The following is a 15,972-nucleotide window of genomic DNA, read 5'->3' as shown; positions in this document are numbered from 1 at the left end:
TTTTTTCCTCTTTTCTTTTTAATGGTGAGTCCAAGAAGGGGAGTATTGCCAATGTGCTTATGAAAAATTGACAGACAATCCATCTGCAGAGAAAACAAACAAACCAACCAACAACTAATTCTCTAATCCAGGAGAAGTACGTCAGCTTTCACCTGGCGTCAAAATGCCTTAAGTCTAATCAGATTGAAAAGCAGGAGAGTCTTGCTGGCTAGAAATGAACACGCAGAATTTCAGGAGAGGTCAAATATGAGATTAAAAATATATGTTGGTTTAGTCTTCTTCCCTTCCTGGGACCTGGGAAGCCGTGTCTATACTCCTGGCCCTACCAGTGACCTGCTCTGCAGATGAGGTTAGCACATCTCTGTTTCTTACCTTGAAAAACTTGTGATCCTCAGACTACTCTGAAATTTGACCCCTGCAGCTGGAACATTCTGCAACAGGGTAATTGTGGCAGGCTTTATAAAGAGAGAGAGAATATTTTTTATTAATGCCAGAGATACAGTTGAAAAAAGTCAAGCTTCTGAGCTCCCCAAACCTCCTGGACTTCATTATTGGTGGTTGTTTAGAACAGCATGTTTGAACTCGTTAAGATTACATGCTGTTCATGTTAGCTCGTGTGATAAAAGCTTATCCACACGCCCACAAAGGAGCACACAGAGGCAATGGTGAGGGGGGAGCCCAAACACCACCCAGCCCTGGCTCCTCGCAGGGTCATCCCAGGAGCCACCAGCCCATCAAAGGCCATCTTCACAAGCCCTGAGGAGACCAGAGACACAAAGGCAGGTGGGAACCCAAATTAAGGACTGAGAGGAAGGAACACTCTGTCCAGGCCCTTCCCAGGAAAGCCTCAGCCCCAGTGTCCAGTTGTGACACCCAACACATTGGGTCAATGCTGGAGCACCTTTTGGATTGAGGCGGGGGTGGCCCTAGGCTTGTGGGAAATGTTATGGGATGCAGGGGGAGAGAGTTTTGGGGTTGCACCAGACACGATGATATGTTTCAGGGAGGAACCAAAGGTGGGGAAAGGGAGGGCTTAGGTAATTTGAGGAGGAACAAGTGTGGGAAAACAGAGGGGTAAGGTGCTAAAAGGGGTCTGTTGCATGTAAATAGTTTGCCAGTCAGTACGCTCATCTGGCACATGGTCCACATGGTCTGTCCCGTCTTCTCATTAAATTCCATTTATAAATCTTTTCCTGGGTGAGGCAGTGTGCATGTGCATGTACGGGCATCTGAGTGCCAGCACCTGGAGTCAGACTGTTGGTCAGAGGGTCTGTGTGTCCCTAGTGCCAGCAACTGGAGTAAGTGCGGGTGTGCAAGGACTGTGGTACAGATTAGGCTGGAGTAGCTGGTGAGTAGGTGAAATGGCCAGAGAGCTGGGTGGTGTGGGTCTGAGGTGAGACCGTGGGTGAGCTGGCTACTGGAGGGGCCAGGGGAGTCCTGACCAGCTGCTGGTGGGCTGTGCATGCATGTGTGCGTCTGTATGTTCATGCTTATGCGTGTGCGAGCGAGACGGTCTGTACCAGCAGCTGGAGTGGGCTGTTGCCTCAGGGGGTTGTATGTCCAGGTGTCAGCAACTGGGGAGACTGCAATCACAGGTAGCTACTGGGCTCACTGCGTGTCTGAGCCCAGCTGCTGGAGGCATATGCACTGTATAGATATATATACACCTGTATTTTCCACCAACAGACCTTCATCCTGATCAGCCAGAGAGGAGAAACAGTTTGCGTGAGCTTTGAGTGTGTCTGTGTGTGTGTACAGGTGCCCATGCCAATGCACACTCAGCCCCATCACCAGTCAGACCTGGATCACGGAGCTGCTGCAACCCCGACTCTGTTGGTCTTCCAGATTTGCTCCTCTCTAACAGCCCACAGCATTAACAATGACAGAGACAGATGATTTAAAGTTGCCAAATTCAGCTGCTGAGGGATCAGTAAAACAAGTATTCAGGATTTTGCACTGACAGCCACCCAAGCCTGGAGAGGCGAAGCCCGTAGGGTGCTATTTGAGAGCAGGGTGAAGCAGGTAAGGCTGGCAGCTGGGTGACCCAAGCGAGAGTGGACATTGCCCTGACCAAAGTTAAGCTTCACTCCGTGTCCACCCACCCACAGGCTCAGCTGTGGGCAACCACAGCATACACAACAGACACCTGAGTCCACTGGAGTTATTTTTATTGAGAAAAAGCAGGATGTGGTTCAAAACCCACTGCAGTCCCTCAGAAGACTCCCATGTATTTGCGTGAGATAAAATCAGGAATACAGAAATGTCCTGCTTTGGGAAACGGCATTATTGCGTGAATGTATCCTGGAGTGAACCAGTTTGGAAAAAACAGCCTCACAGCAGTGATGTTCGAGTGGGATCTTCCTGTGCACATCCCCAGATATTCCCCCCCTCCCTCCTCATTTATGTACTGCAAAAGACAATTGGGCTCAGTGTTGAAAGCTTAGAAATATGGTGAGAAACATTATTCTTGGAACAGCATGTATATGTGCTGAGGGATGAGAGGGAACGTGTGCCAGTGTGGGGTGGTTAAGGGGGCTTCAACCACATTTAGATTAAGGCCAGATTTAGGCTCAGCCCAGGAACTTGGATGGGTATTTGTTTCCTGTTTTCCAAAGCGAAATGCTGGAACAGAGGACAACCCGTTGAAAAGAGGGAAAGAAGCATGTTTACAGTGTTAATCTATGTGGGGTATGAATGAAACAGGTTAAAAATGGTGGGGCTTTATTAGGAAAAATACACATTGAATAATTTCCAATGTTTGTTGTAAACACAATTAGAGTTTAACAGCATTTTGAAGGGTTGTTCTGAGGGATCTGCAGAGCAATGGCAGTCCTGGAGCTCTTGTCTACAGCCAGGTTTCGTCCCATCTGCAATGGAACAGCAAATATTCACCTGTGGCAAAGTCAAGGCATGAACTCTGCTGATTCTTCCATATCCGTATCTTTCCACATCGCCTGGCATCTGCCCATTTCACTGAAAAAACTCCTTTAGGGACATGTTAATGAGGAGATTTAAAGATCTTGCTTAGAAAACCAAAACATGTCTTCTCTATCTGAACTCAGAGAAAAAGAGTAACTAGTAAATAGAGCTGTAAATCCTTTTCACTGCTTTTGAATTCAAATTTTACTTTTACTAATGTTGCAATTTTTCTAGTTTTCCTCTTCAAAATGTGACAGAAGTACTACAAAAAGTAAGATGATTTTTCTTTGTTCAGAAAAAAAACTGCATTTTTTTCAGACATTTGGTTTACCTTTCTAAAAAGAAAATTGATTATGAATAATATTGTCAAAACTTTACTCTTTTCCATTTTTCAATGTCATTTTTAAATGGAGAATGTTTTTCCATGCGAAAATGTTGGCCAACTATAATAATGCAATTTTTGAAAAGTACCTTTTTTAAAAAAAGCAATGCCACTGGAGATGATAAAAGTCACTGGTATTCCGGACTGCTCCTTGGTTTGTAGTGAGTGGCACAGGGAAGTGGACTATTAAAATTCAGCTGAAATTCTAGAATGATTCCTGTGTCTAATCCCCAAGGGCTGTAGGAAAGGAGAGCTTTGTTACTACTAAGAGACATTTAGCTTGAATTGTATCAAGCTAGGTGACTTCAGGAATTAAAAAATAAATCTCTCAGGCTCTGCTGAAATGTTTTTTTCCCTCCAATTTCCTCCACAAAAGAAAGGACAAAATAGAGCGGAGAATTTTAGACGTGCAAAAGTTCAGTGAAAAGATGCCTTTTAGCTATAGGAACCAGCTTGTTGCCAATTTCCGTCAAAATAATTCCCCAGGTCAAATCCTGGTCCTATTGAAGTCATTGTCCAAATGGTCATTGGCTGGGAGGGGAGATCAGGATTTGTCCCATTCAATTCATTAGTGATGGTATGAACCCCAAGTAGTATTACGCTTCCTTTAAAGAAAGAGAAGCTCCTACTTACTGTTTATATACTAATGTTATTTCTCACACGTTTATTGTGTTACTCTCCTTAATTTGGTGCCATGCTGAGTCCCTGTGGGATGCCACTCAAACATTATGTCAATGATCTCAAAATTGAACTCCAGTGCTTTATTTTACAAATGGCTTCTAGCAGATGTGTGGCACACTTTATTAACTTAAGTACCCATTAGTTGAAAATTTCATTAGTTTGGGGGAAAGGGATCAGTTTCGTCAATAGATCTGGTATGGGTGGACCCTTTGTGTCAACCTGACCCATATCAAAATGGATTATTGTTGTAAGTGAGACAAGTGACCTAATGTTCTGCCTATTATGCACACATGATCTATAACCTTTTAAAATACTAGTGTGGGAAAGGAGCACACTTCACTGCATCCCCAAACCACGGATTCTTAACAGGTGGCAGTCCCTCTCTTAGCAACGTTTGCCATGGGCTGTCTGCACCAGCGTATGAATTATCAGGGGGTACAGTTTCCAACCAGGTAACCAGGGGAAAACCGGGATGGAGAATGAAACCAGAATAATGAAAAGCCGAGCAGACATTTTAATGAGCGCGGCCGGCAGCCGGTGGAGCTGGGTCTGTAGTGCCATCGTCTGACTGACCAGCGCATTTCGGCCATGGCGTCTCGTGTGCTGCCTGCATCTTCTGGGGTAATAAAGCTGCAGAGGTAAAGCTGGATGCGGTTACAGCAGTAACATATGGTACGTTTTACTCCACAGTTTTAATGTTTTGATGCTGTTTGCTCCTTGAATGATGACAGCAGTAGTTTCCAATGCATTTGCTTGACCTTGTTTTGGAAACCATTTTAGGGCCAACTTGAAGGCAAAAATATTTGGTGAGACCACCCAGTAAAAGGTGCACTGTATAGCCCTTTGTCTGTTTTGTGCAGAAGCTCTCACACCTGCCCTAAACTCCTTGACCTTCTGAAGAAGGAAAAGCAAATCTGTCTGGAAGTGATGGATCATTTTACACAGCAAAGGACAGTCCTTATTATGAAGTTATTACTTCATATTTCTCCTCACCTGGTATTCCACACTGTAACACTGGGATATAAGCAATAATATGACAGTAGGATAGCAACTTGTTTCTGGAGAGCAACCACTAACCATGATGCATCCTGCAGCCTACTGAGGGCTCTGCCAAAATACACAGGCAAAAGTCCTCTGCTCATTGCCTGCTGCATAATAAGTGGAGATGAGCACATGAAAGAAATCTCAGATGGTTTGATAAGTGGATTGGTAGAAGATGCTATTGAAAAAAAAAGAACAGAGGGAAAAGTAAAACCATCTAGACAGACACTACTGAAGCACTCACATGCTGCAGGACACTGGTGCCCAAACATTTTGTTCTGGTGGCTGGCTGGCTCCTCTGGAAGAACTTGGAGATGATCCGCTTCCATTCATCCATCATCATGCAGTGAGCAATGTGGGCACGTGTGCAGTAAAGCTGGTCTGGGTTTGTGCCCTTAACCCAATTACATGAGATGTATCATCATTCATGTGTACGACCTATAACGCACATGCACCTTCCTGCTGGATAAACCTCTGGCAGTGTCCAGGAGATCCCTGCAAGCAGGCTGCTGTGGCAGGGAAGATCATAGAGCTCACCTCTCCCGGGCTCTGCAGGCTGTGGGGTGGGAAGCTGGGTTAGGCTGGGTGCACTGCCCAGGCTGGCTCGTTTTTAATGTTGTGAGTTCAGGAGGCAAACGGAAGGTTGGTTGTGCTCAGTGTTTGTGTGGAGAGAATCAGTTTGAGAGACACCTGTTCATCTTCAGGAACAGAGACATGTTTTCGTGGACACAAGACACTTCTCCCTGCTGTTAATTAAAACCAAAGGCAAAACACAGAATTAGTAAACTCCAAAGTTGAACAAACCAAGATGGGCATACTAGATTTCCCAGTTTAGGGAAGGGTTTCCTTCCTCCCCTGCCAGCTTGGATTCTCAGAGAAGTAAGCTGTTTTGTTTTTTTTTTTTTTGTCAGAGCCAACTAAGGAGACAGAGGTTGTCTAGGTTCTTTCAGAAGCTGAGAGGTATGCGCCAATTTCTTTAAGAGATACAGGTTGGATACAGAAAAAAATGGTTCAGGAAATCAAAAGGATATAGTATGTGCCTTGGCCCACACACTCCCAGTTGGGTTACTGGGCTGCTAAGTGGTTGTGGGACACTTAGTTCACTTTGAGTTGCTCATGTCAGTTTCCCATCTCTAAAATTAGGGTCTATTTGCCCCCTACAGAAGGTGTTTTCAGGTAGACTGAAGAAAACCTTATGAGAGAATAAAGTATGTCAGTTTTTATTATACAATGTCACATCATCATAAATCGTGTTGTGAAGCAAAACCTTGTTAAAGCTGTTACACTTATCTTCTGTCTGGTGCTGAACAGACAAACAACTTATGGAGATTTAATCCTGGTCATTGCTTCTGCCGACAAGCTGAGGACCTCCCTCTCTCAAGTCAGTAGGGAAGCATGCACTCCAGTTGCTTCTTCAGGTCAGGTTCATTGCAGTCATTTCAGTATATTTTGCTGGAAAGTGCTTTCTCACAGCCAGGTCTCCCATGATACCCATACGGAGTGTACACTATATTCTTTCCCTGTTTCCTCCAGAGTCTAATATATCCTTTGCAGCACTTTCAGCATACACTTCAGTGTATGACCTAAAGTCTATAGAATAACATGAATCACTGGACAATAATTTATAGGGTTGCCTCATAATTACTATTGAGTATAGCATGACCCTGTTTATTGGAACATATACAGGAGAAAGGTTATTTCTGAGATTTTTCTTGTTTATTCAAGCCAACAGTGCTCCAAATCTGAATTAATTTATTGACACCACATTAAAAATAATCATTTTCAAAACAACTGGGAAGAAAGCTTTTGAAACTGGTAGAATCTTCTTGCTCTTGAAACTTTCTTGCAGAGAGGTGGGGAGCAATCTGTGGCTCATGGTTTTTCTGCAAAAGGGGATTTTTTTCATATGTAAAGAACAGAGATCTGCTTAGAGGTCTGTAATAACTAGAACTAACTAGATGATAACAAAGCATGTTGCGTGTTAATGTTCCAAAAACCATGTTGTATTTGGAAGGAAAGCAGGTTAAAGCAAAGAAGCCAACAACTTAAAGGGGGAAAGTTATGTTTTGGGCTTGTTTTGCAGATTCTCGGGTTTGTGCATTTACTGCCCTTAAGTTATAACCCCCTGTGCTTTTCCCCATGCAAAAGGCAGAAGCAGTGAGAGGTAGAACAGGCTCAAACCAGTGGTGTTCTGGGTAGTAAACCCCAAAATCTTTGGGCAAAACACTTCTGTCTTATTTTGATTATCTGAAAAACTTTGATGATCTAAGGATTAATTTTATTTTTCCATTATCATATATGATTTTAAGGGCCACCGAGAACCCCTTTGAGTCCTAAAAAGGCTTAATGCTGATGGTACACCCTCCCTCAGGTGGGGAAGAAGGAATTTTGATAATCACGAAATTTTTGGGGCTGCAAGCCAAGTTGTCCCCCCTCTTTGGGCTCTGGCAGGGAGCATGAGAAACATGCTGAAGGTAGAGAGGATGTGGAGACCAGTTGCCTTCTTTTCCTGGGACAACAGCTGCAGTTAGAGGAGGGCCTGTGGTGTTTATGACCTTGTGCACTTTTAAATAGCCATGGCAGGAGGCTGAAATGTCTGACCAGTGTCTGAGTAGGACTCTGCCTATGCAACCTGCTTGTGTGTACATTTTCAGAGGGTCCTAAGAATGGTTTTGCATTTAGGGTTGTTGAAGAAAGACCTCACATTTCCAGGAGAAGCATTGTACGAAAAGTCTACCTTTGGCATACGTTTGTGGGACCAGAACCAGAAACTTCACTGAATTCTACCAAGACTTGATGGGTTAAAAGCACCAAGACTCTTCACACAGCATCAGTGACCATAGAGGCCTCACAACCAAGAAAATTAAAGCCTGGGCAACAGATATAGTAAGTGCCGTGCTCCAGAAGCCCAACTTGTTGCTCTTCTGGTATTCAGGATCCCTTCACACCATCAAACATTCCAGATGTGCATTCCAGACCGCTCCAGTTCTGAAAGTATCCTTGGCTTGACCAAATGTGGCAGGTTTTATTCCAAGTAGAGATGTATTCATTTGCAATCATCAAAAAATGTATATTTATGGAGGAAAGCTTGGGCGCAGCATGCCAATACTCTGAGTGTGTAGAGCAAAGAGGTACTTTCAGGCTGCATATGTTTTAAATATCTAAATTCAGAGCCTAAAATATGTAGGGACAGCAGATGGATTAGTGACACATCTGGAAAACGATGGGTGCATGTATTCTGGTAAATTAAACAGTGTCAAGGCATGGGCACAGGCACTGGAACTTACTCATCCACGCTATTCAATTGTTAGAAGAGTCTTTGGTGTGATTTTGGCCCAGATCAACTAACAATCTCCCAAACAATTCCTAGATATGGTTTGTGAGTTAGTACAGGCCAGGGACCATTGCCAGTAGGCAACATTTTGGTGGCTGTCCTGTTCTAGAGGTTAAGAGAGTTTAATATTATGGATGCGATCAGATTGTTCCAGATGGCTTGATGGCCCTGACTCTGTTTAGTTTACTAATATAGATGTAACCTTTGGGTTTTTATACTCATCTGCTTGGCCCTGTGACTCACACATGCCAAACGAGCAGCTGTGGTGATTTAAGACGTTATTGCACCTGAGCTCTTTGTTACTGGCTCTTGCTGGAGGTTGCTGACCCCACTGTAGAGCTGCCAAAAGTAATGTACTTCAAGTGTTTTAGACCAGTGAAGGTCAAGCCAAGATGTGAGGTCTGTGCCTGTAGTGAGCAGGGGGAAAAAGACTGCTTTAAGAAGATTCTTCCTCCTCCCCTTACATCCATATAGTTACAAGGCCTCAGCTAAGGCCAGAGCTCTTGCTGGAGCTGTCGCTGTCTCTCTTCAGCACAGGATGCCCTTACCCATGGGTGGCCTTTTGGGTAATACCCCTTTCCTAATGCTACTGTTTAGCTTCTGTGGACAGCACCGCTTATCCTGCGCCTGGGCTTTTCTGACTAGAACTGCCCAAGAGTTTTGCACCCTAAAATCTATATAGCAATGATATTTTCTCCAATTGCAGTCACGCTTGGTTTTAGAGACAAATTAGCTTTAAACAGTTTGATGTCTGTTCAGTTGTGCGAGGCAGATTCATTGTGAATAGAGCTTCCAGCTGCTGGCAGGACCATGGTGGGGCACAGAAGTGGTAGCTGGCGTGCTGCTCTTTGTCTATGTACATACTGTAGTGCTACAGACACTCCCAGAAAGATGTGCACGTATGCATGAATGGTCTTTTTTGTGTGCTTTTTTCCCAGAGGGCACTATCCCAAACAAACTGTGCTTCACAACCTGGTATTAAAAAACATGCTCAGAGCTGCTTGTCTTGCTCAGACTCTCCTTGCTTTTTTACAGTGCTTCTTCGATTGGAGAAACACAGAGCAGTAAATGTAATTTAAAAGGCATCCTCAACATTTCTGACATCCTCTGCATCATAGCACATGCCATTCTTGTCCTCCAAAATATGTGGGGAAAGTGTGGTCATCTCACACAGTGCAAAAGGACAGCTGCTTGTTAATGGTTCTGCTAATTGCAAGTGCATGCTAATAACAAACAAATTCTACTACTTCTCATTTTAAGCCAAGTGTATGTGTTTATTTTAAGAACAAAGGCCCAATTGCAAAAAGTATCAGTGTTGCTCTAGCCAAAAACATTGTAGACAGCCCACCCCTCCCTTCCCCAAAAGAAAAAAGAAGCCTTATCTGGTTGACTGCAAGAGCAACATTCTTAGATTAATCTCAAAAAGGCATCTAATGAGTAAGAGGAATGCATTACATCAAAACAAAAGATCACATTTGGACTATTTTTCCCCCAAAACAGTTTTTACAGGTGTTGAAGATAAAGAACAGCAGCAAAGCAAGGAGTCTATGACCACAAAATGTTGTCTAGGGCAATTTTCTGTGACTTCGGGTGTTAGTGGGGAACGTCAACTTCCTCCGCTTACATTACATTCAATAGTTCTGGGAGCACAAGAAGTGCTGAAGCCCGATTTAATACACATTTGTGTTGGATGGTTGATCATGAGTTCCACTGGAAGGTTTTCCTGTGGCTGGGGCATTCACAGCGATACTTTCCTTTGAGGAATCTCTGCCATTACATAGGTGTGAACTCACAGCCTTTCACTTTTTTGGAGTCCTTACAGGGTTTAAGTCGTACAATGAAATTGAGTAATTCCAGGTGGAAGATACCTCTGGAGATCTTCTGATCCTACACCCTACACAACTTTGAAGTCATATGAAGTTGCTTGTGACTGTGACCATCTGAGTTCTGAACACCTCCAAAGAAGGAGATTCCATAACCCCTCTGGGATCCGTGCTGGTGTTTGATCACTCACAGGGGGACTTTTTTTTCCTTCATATGGCCATTATCCATTGCTTTTTGTCTTTTCACTCTGAGAAGAGCTTGACTCTGCCTTCTCTATAGCCACAGAACAGGTTGTGGAAGACAGAAGTAACGTCTGTCCTCAGCCTTTTCCCTTTAAGCCTCAACAAACCCATCTATCTCCCTCTCATTTGCACGCTGTGTGTTCCAGCCCCCTGACTAGGTTGCTGGCCACTGCTGAACTCTCTCTGGTATGTCCATGGCTCTCTTTCACTGGGGATCCCCAAACCAGACACAGTAATCCAGATGTGGTCTCATAAATGCCAAATCGAGGAGAAGGATCTCTTCCCTGACCTGCTAGCTACAATTTCCCATTATGCAGCTGGCCTTCTTGGGCAAAAGACCATACTGCTGACTCCTGTTCAACTTCTTGTCCGCAAGAATACAGATAGGTAGATATAACATGTAAATGTTTATATTATACATTGCATTTTACATATTATATCTATATATATCCTAAACTTTATCCTCCCCAGTGGAAAAAAAGTGTGCTTAAAAAAGTTCTGTTGCAACCTTATCCACAGCGGAACAAATGGGCTATCTGCTAACTACATTACGGTGGATATCGGTAATCACTGTGGGAGTACTCGGCTTCAGAAACAGAGACTGGCTGCACACCAGATACAGAGCAGAAGCGGAGATGGGGTGAAGAAGCAGCTGAGCTTAGCATCAGACTTTCCAGTATGTGCTGACTTTTCGATATCAATCTTTGCAGGCTATGCTTCTCTACTTTAAACACTTTTTTTTTTTTTTTTGCAATTATTTAGTTTTTTAATGGAAAAAAAAGTAATGTAATTTTATTAAATAAATCATCCTCTCCCTGTAATATCGACTGGTTTGCATGCCTTGCTAAACATTAAACCAGATGAAATGGGGCTTGGTTACATATGGCTAAGTGGCATGCTTTTTGTGAACGGTAAATGAGATAACTATTTGTTATTTTTAAACAAACGTTCACCCATAAAAAGAAACATCTCTATTAGACAGAAAAGCGACTTCACAAAGGTGCATTATGTGGCAGCCAAAAACTGAAACGGGTGGCAGATTACTTCCAAAGTTAAAAGTTTATGGTGAAACCACGATATAAATTAACTGCTAGCAGCCGTTGAGTCCATTCCTCGGATCATTTATCTGTATGAGAGTGTTATATGTTTGATGCTTGGTATGTATGATGGTTTTGGGGTGGACTGGAGTGTTTCTGAGTGATTTAGCACATGAAATCAACTCCAAGTTTCTAAAACAATAAACATAATGATGGGAGAGATAAGTCAATACATGTATTTTGAGTTTTTGGTGCTATTACAGTGTATCTAGTTCATGGTCTCCAGTATTATTAGAGTTATTAGATTATCTCCAGTTCATGAATTAGTTATATTCTGACAACTCCATTGAAAAGCAGAGAAGTATAATTCCCATTTTACTGCTGGCTAACTAATATATGAGAAAATGAGGGGACTGAATCATGCAGTGAATCTACAAGTGTAGTAGGAACTGAACACCAGTTCAGAACATGAGCTGTGAAAACTAGATCCTGTCTCTGTTATGGGTGATATGTTGTAAGGGTAACCAGACATGGTGTATGTATTAAGAAGATTTGTAAAAAGAAAAAAGATAGTGACATTCAGTGGAAACCTTAAGAGAAAAGACATAGAACTGCAGATGACCCACAAATACACATGGCCACAAAGAAGTCCCCAGGTCATTACTGGGCTAGCAAAATATCAACAAACTTTTTTAAAACAAGTGTGTTTCTAAAAGGACTGGAAAATTTCAGTTCAAATCTTTTGGAGGAGGAACTGGCCAATGTTGAATAAGATAAACTGTATCACATAAAAAAAACCCCTGTACATCAAATTCATCAGCACGTTTCAGCTAAAAGGAGAACAAAATTAAGTCCAACTGCCTCCCTGCAGCTTTTACAAAATATAACTTTCTGATTTTGTGTTTAAACAAAAACTGAAGCTTTAGCTGATGAACTTGGTGGAACACCATTGATGAAGCTGCTGAATTGATGGGACCCGAGTGGGAAGAGTTACGTCAGCTAACTGCTGACAGGCATGTTGGGAAAACTTGGCTGTCTCGATGTGCTGAAATGAAGGGGATGACCTAAGGATTAAGGATTAACTTTAGGCTCTTAACTTGACAGTAATGCACATTGTACATGTGCGTGTGTTTGCATGGATGTATGCGCATATAGACAGATGTGTCTGAGAGAGAGACAAGGTGGGGTTTGTACTGCTGTAACGCATTTGACTTCATAGCTTTGCATATACGGGCTGTGTGTGAGGGATGTGTGTTCCTGCAAATTTGGCTGGTTTTCTGTTCTGCAACTTTAACATGAAATGCTTTTGCATAACTTTCCATATTGTTTGTTAAGTCGTTGTAAGCCAGCATTACCATAGAGAAAAACAAAGGCTTATTACAGAAACAAATACAAGAACAACCAAGAAAGAGCATTATGGAGAGACAGCCTGCTAACAGTGTGAAACGTCCGGCTGAAGTGCCGCACAGCACAAAGGTAGTAGGTGTTTGTGAGACCTTTTTTTTTACTTAATGTCTTTTTGAGAACATTCAAAGGTCATAATCCTGAAATAAATTAAATTAACACCTATGCAGAACTACGGAGACAGTGATACCACCTCTCCACTCTTCTTCCTCTTTTGCAGCATAACGTGAGGCATGTTCAATGGGAGTGTGAAGTGTGAGGGAGGGAGCATGCACCTGGGAAATGGGGATTTTCCAGCTAAAGGCAGAAGCTTGATTCGATTGCCTTAGCATAGGGGTCTAATAGCATCTTAACTGCCTCTCAGGCTAGCCACTGATTTGAAACTCAAGAATATTAAAGGCTTTAGAAGGAAAAGAAACAAATGGCATTTCAGAGTCACTAGTGGATGCCCTGTGGGGATGTTTAAGAGACTGGTGACAAGACAGTATATTAGATGGAGTGATTTCTGGGGGTACCAGTGCAAAAACCTTCCATACTTGAAACCTACTAATAGATCTATAATTACCAGTGCTTTCAGAGCAATGGTAGAGTTGAATACAAGGGCATCCATAAAGCACTTCCTACAGAAAACAGTTCTGAATAAAAACCACTATCAAGCTTTTTAGAAATACGGTCCTTTAATCATAGTAAATCCAGAAAAGATACTACTGCAAAATATTTAATAGGTGTATGTTCACTTTTTTCCTCTTGGCAACAATATTCGAATATATATTAACTGCAGCAGAGGTAGTGCTAGCAAGGGAAATGTGTGGGGAAAAAAAAAGAGTATGTTATGGACACTAACTATTTGCTTTCCATCCTTAGCCAAAGCTGTACACAAACCAGAGCAGAATATTACCTCTTTAAGAATAACCAGGTTGCCCAGAAACCCAGGAGTCCCCAGCCTCCTTCAGTATAACTTCCACAGAGTAACTATAGAAGTGGAAGGCAGCACTCAAAGAGTTGCAGGTCTTTTAGTTTTCCCCATGCATCTCCTTGATTAAGACCATCTTTACTCACCCCAGTGGCTTCCTCTAAGTAGCTAACCATGCCATTTGTAGGGTAGATGCAGTGAGCATTTTCATTCTGTGTGCTCTGCTTTCCATTTGGTTCAGTCCTTGCTTCAGAGTAAGCCTCAGGTCCCCCAGACATCTATACTGCATATGGCTTCTTGCTCCAGTCAGAAACAACCAAAAGTTCCCCCTTTAAGGAAACTTGGACACTGAATAGAGAGTTGTTCCAAGTCCTGTTTCCTACAGGCTTTATAACGTTTCAGCTAGTTCATATCACTTGTTCAGAGACCAGAACTTGCTCCTTGGCTCCCAAAGGGTCTAGACTGTTGCTAGCATGTCCTCTTGACATCATTTACTGGGAAATCAAAATGAGGTTATAACTTGTGGTGGGGCTCTGCTTACAGCAAACACCTGACAAATTCTTCACAACAGAAGCATGGTGTAAACATCTCACATGACGTTTGTTACATCCGAAAGTTGCTGGTGACACTGCCACTCAGTGTGCTTGATCCTCTCACTCTGCCAATGCCCAGACTAGCAGATGACATTTCTCCAGCCATTCTGAGAAGATCTAATGTTGCTGTTTATCCTCCTAACAGCTACCAAAACCACACTGCCAGAATGTAAATGGTAAGAACCTCAGCATGCTTTTGTGGTCAGTTCCTGCATTCTGGGAAAGCGTCCGTGGTTTGGTAAGGCAGAGGGGTACTTCTGTCTAAATTGACATGAATAACACAGAAGAGGAAAGATGCAGAATTGACTGAGAAGATTTAAATTACTGGAATGCTTCAGGGGAATTTAGGATGCTTTCCAAGTGAGTACAGACTGGATAATGAGTACAAGATATTGCTGTGGGGAACGACAGCATCAGCCATGAAGAATTTGTCCTACATTATTACCTATACTATCCACTTGATTTTGCAAACTCACACTCATGTAGGTACATACCCAGTATTATAGGACTGACTGGCTGGTTGTGGACACAATTACATATCCAAATACATGTCAAGCTCACAGAAAAAAAACTACTTTAAGGAAGGTAAGGACAAGGGCAGGCCTTGGCCCGTCCCCACTGCAGAGACATTCTCATCAGTTAGAGAAACCGTGAGGTATTGCTTCTTGTTCAAGAGTAGGTGAAAGAAAAGGTTTCAAACACTACAGGTTAAACAGGTTTGTAATCCCCTGGACTCAAAAATTTTGGTGGGCCTGGAACCCAGAAATATTAAAGAGAAATTAAGGAAGATTTCTGCAGATGATCCCAGTCGATTCAAGTGAGTATTACAGGCACAGAGGGTCAAAGGAAATTATGTATTATACCAAAGAATAATACCAGATAGTTGGCAGGTAATACCCTGGGAACCATGCAGTTTGATAGGGGTTTTTGTGGGTTTTACGTATAGTTAAAGATGAAGATATTTCCTAGAGAGAAGATAGCTGGAATAAAAATATAGTGGAAGAGCTGTTATCTTACTGTCAATCTAAAGACAGAAGTTTAAGAGGCCTAGAAAACTTGCCTAGACACCTACTTGCCCTTAGTTCAGCCATGACTGGTTATTGGGTTGCCTGAACTGGAGATAAAAGGTGGACGGACGATCTAGTTTGCCTTGATCACACTACTTCAGTTTCCTGCTATTGAAATGGGCCTTCATCACACCAGTTCAACAGCATTCCAAACTTCTGTCAGTCCTCTAACTGGACTGCTGAATGGTGGATATAAAGGTTTTATCAGAACTACACTGGTATGTACATGTGAGGTGTTCGAAGCTGCCAGAACAGTGGTAGGCTAGTGGCAGAAACTATTCAGATTCGTGGTTGCATCTGAGTTTGGTATTGGGGCCTATGCCTCATGGTTGCAATCAGAATGAGAATGCATTTACACCCAGGGATATCATCAAATTTCTCAGTCGTTGTGTAAAGATGATGAAGCCAATTGCTCATAAACTATTTCCCAAAAGGTAATTCAGGTGTTAGGTGTGGTAACCTAAAGCCATACCATTTTAATCACAGAGAATCACAGAGTAACTCGGGTTGGAAGGGACCTTGGGAGGTCTCCAGT

Source organism: Pterocles gutturalis, unplaced genomic scaffold (assembly GCF_000699245.1).
Source record: "Pterocles gutturalis isolate BGI_N339 unplaced genomic scaffold, ASM69924v1 scaffold9971, whole genome shotgun sequence".
NCBI classification, from domain to species: domain Eukaryota; kingdom Metazoa; phylum Chordata; class Aves; order Pterocliformes; family Pteroclidae; genus Pterocles; species Pterocles gutturalis.
This window is presented reverse-complemented; position numbering follows the sequence as displayed.